The following is a 3,814-nucleotide window of genomic DNA, read 5'->3' on the forward strand; positions in this document are numbered from 1 at the left end:
TTGATTATCTTCACAAGTGTTTGTTCTGGCTTGATGAAGAGCATGCTAAAAGTGTTATTATTTGATCGCAGAAAACCGTGCTACATTGGTGATCACATGACCGAGCTGGATGCGCGTTTGTGTGCAATCAAACCTACTGACTGTATTACTAGCCCAAGGCCGATTAAAGAAAACAAAAAACAGTCCTATTTAGTAATATTTAACAACTTTTCACTTTATTGTATGGTTTATATGAAAATATAAAAATAAACAATTATCTAATTTAAAATTCATTTTATCATATTTTTGTAGGAGTTAAAACACTGGCAAAATGACTGGAGAAAAAACAATGGGAGTAACTTTTTTTTACATTACAGTTAAAGTTGTTCCTCGTCATCCCAAGTTACAAAATGTGATTACGTTATGGTCTGATTTCCCCAAGCTTATTGAGAATATTAGGAGTACTTTGAATGAAAGAGGGATGAATGATTTTAGAATGAAGGCACGGCAACGGGTTGAATTATATATCAGCAAACCTATGGTGGAAGAAGGGTGACACCATACAGTATATGTTTTCCAAACAATATTAGAAAAACTCAATGACGACATCACTAAGAAAATTCACCATGGCTCTAATCACCATTAATATGGAAGCATGAATGCAAATTATGCTGGGAGTAAACAGAATTGAGACATTAAAGCTGGAAAATAGAATAGTCGGGTCAAAATATGAAAATATAGGGCCTAACCCCCAAAAAATTACAAGAAAATGTTTTTTGATGAATTACAATAAAAAATGGTCTCAAAAAACATATATCAAAAGTTTACCAAATCGGACTACCGCAAAGGTTCAAAATTTGACGTTAAAAAAGATGGCCGCCAATTTTTGAAAATCGGTAACCGCTTGTAGTAGACAGCTGTATTTGGTGTCAAATTGTTCAAAATATATATGATTATATTTACACTTTTTGAACATTTTGTTGAAACATGACCGGAAATTCCATTTTGTGACCTTTGACATATATGGCATGATGTTTATATATCTACGTAACTGCAAATCACAGAGTCTTGATATTGGTGTCAAAATGTTCACAACATACATATTTATATTTACCCTTTTTAAACATTTTGTTGAAACATGACTGGAAATTCCATTTTGTGACCTTTGACCCATATATGGCATAAAAAAATGTTCATATCTACGTAACTAAAAACCATAGAACCTTGATATTGGTGTCAAAATGTTCAGAACATACAAATGTCAACAAAAGGAAGAATTAAAACCATCTATAGCACATTGGCCTCTGATATGATATCAATGAGTTAAAAGCTGAACAGTTACAGATTAAATCAAAGTAATTGGAAGCAATAACAAGGGAGAAGTAAAACAATGCAAACTAGCACGTTTACAAGGATTAAAGCAAGGCGGTTAAAGGGCGAGAAACTTGTAAGAGCTGTGGTGCAATAATGAAAACAAAATATAATGGAATTCTTCTTGAACATGCCTCAAATCTTGAGCAAGCAAACTTGAAGAAATGATGAAGAAGTGAAAAAACAGAATGATGTAGACGTAATATGAACATGGACATTACAATGATAAAATAGTTAAATTATGGATTTATTAAACAACAACAACAAAGTATATTGATGGAGCTAGAAATGCTATAGACCCTGGTGTTTAACAACTTGGAAGCTTGGAGGCAGAGCCGTTATCAAATATACACATGGATTAGAACTGCTTGACAAATTCAATCATACATTATATCTAGATGGAACGTCTAAAAAGGAGAAAACTATGGCACAGTCGGAATTGTCACGATTCAAACATCTACCAAAAGTTATGGGAAACTGGGAACAATGATGGCAAATCAACAGATGAATTAATTATCAAATTTTAAAGTAATCATTCACCACAACCATTATACAGGCTCTGCTGAAGAATCTACACCGCATCCACTTTCTGTGCGTATAATTTCCGACGAAAGACAAAAACTGTGAACAAAATCCAAATACTGTACAAACCAAAGATGACACAATTAAACTTCTCGCTACAAAATATGGCAACAAGAATCATAAAAACATCTGAACTCTCCATCGAAATGTAAATGTGCATCAAATATTCCCATTCCAGATTTTTGTTGGAAAAGTGTGTGGAGCATTTATACAAGGACGAAATTACAAAGGAGCAGAAGAGTGGTATGTCGGAACAAACAATTAAACTGAACGTCCACAAACCTGGCAGTTATTACAAATAAAGATTCCTCTATATTAATCTGTAATCAAGTTAGGAATAATTTAGGTATTTTATATTTAACAATTTTTACAAAACACTACATTTGAATCTTCAACACGCTGTGTGTCTAAGTGCGTAAAAGCTGATTATAAAACACTGCCAAATAATCAAGGTGTGGAAAAATTGCCACCAACTTCTGGAGCACCAGCACATACTACGTCCACATCTCCAGGTCAATATAGGTATTGACCCAATAATTCCCGATCCATATGCCAAAACTAGGCTGGTTTATAGAGAACGGCAAACTAAGACCAGTATTCTCCGAGAAGCAGTTGTGGAGCTAATACGGTGTTCATGTTTAATAAGTACATGTTCCCATAATACATGCACGTGCAAGAAAAACAATCTACAATATACCGAGATATGTAAATGCGAAACAGACGAGAATAACTGCCACAGTATATGACCATTGTTTGTCTACATACGATTCGGACAGTGAAAGTGATGACGAAAGTGACGACGAATAAGTAAAGTAATTAAACACAAATATTAATATGTTGTTATGTTGGTTCTGTTAGATAAAAACCAATTTTATTATGTGGCCATTTCAGATAAAAATGGCGTCCATGTTGGATAAAATGGCGGCCATTTTGGTTGAAATGTCAGCTATTGTTCTGTTACACAAATGATGTGAAATATTATTTGAACATTTATTGTTACTTATATGACTGAATTTCTATCTCGATAACATCTTTTAATGCCATAAACTTACAATATTTTGTTTTAAATTGTCAAAAATGACGGCCATTTTGAAATTGAAAATCCCCTTGCCTATGAACACAAAATGAGCAAATACTTTTTGGATTCAGTGATGTCTATTCTACAACATATCCAAATTTTATCAAATATAGCAAAAAAAAATGCAACCTTCCAAAATATCCTAGACTATATCTCCTAGTTTCCACTATCTATATTTATGAACTCTTTGACCAGTTATTAGTACATTTGATTTTTCAAAATTAAAAGTTTCCACATTTTTGAAAAGTTACCAGCAGCATTTAAAAGTTGTTCAAGATCATGTGCATTTTCACAGATTAAGACAACGTCATCAGCCCAGAATAAACTTCCAATCTGGGTGTTCCAATCTGGGTGTTTAAAAAAAGAAAATTTCTTTTTTTAATTATGTTGTTCAGTTCATTCATATGTATAGAAAATAGAACTGGTGAAAGAGGACATCCCTGTCTCACACCTTCATTTATATCAAATATATCTGTTTTAACATCATTAAAAATAACATTACATTTCACACTAGAGTACATGTTCTGAATAAGGTTTAGGAGTTTTCCCTGTGTCCCAAAATTTTTAATTTTGTCGCCATACTGAGTCAAATGCCTTCTTAAAATCTATGCCTTCAGCCTGTCTTTTAGCAAGAATACTTTTCAAAATAAAGATATGGTCTTCACATCTTCGATCCCGTCTAAACCCTCCTTGAACTTCAGTTAAAATACTGTGTTCTTCTAAAAATTCAGACACTTTTTGAGAAATTATTTTGCTGAATATTTTCCTACGCATGAATTGAGGGGTTATACCCCTGTAGTTATT

This window comes from Antedon mediterranea, chromosome 11 (assembly GCF_964355755.1).
Source record: "Antedon mediterranea chromosome 11, ecAntMedi1.1, whole genome shotgun sequence".
Lineage (NCBI taxonomy): Eukaryota > Metazoa > Echinodermata > Crinoidea > Comatulida > Antedonidae > Antedon > Antedon mediterranea.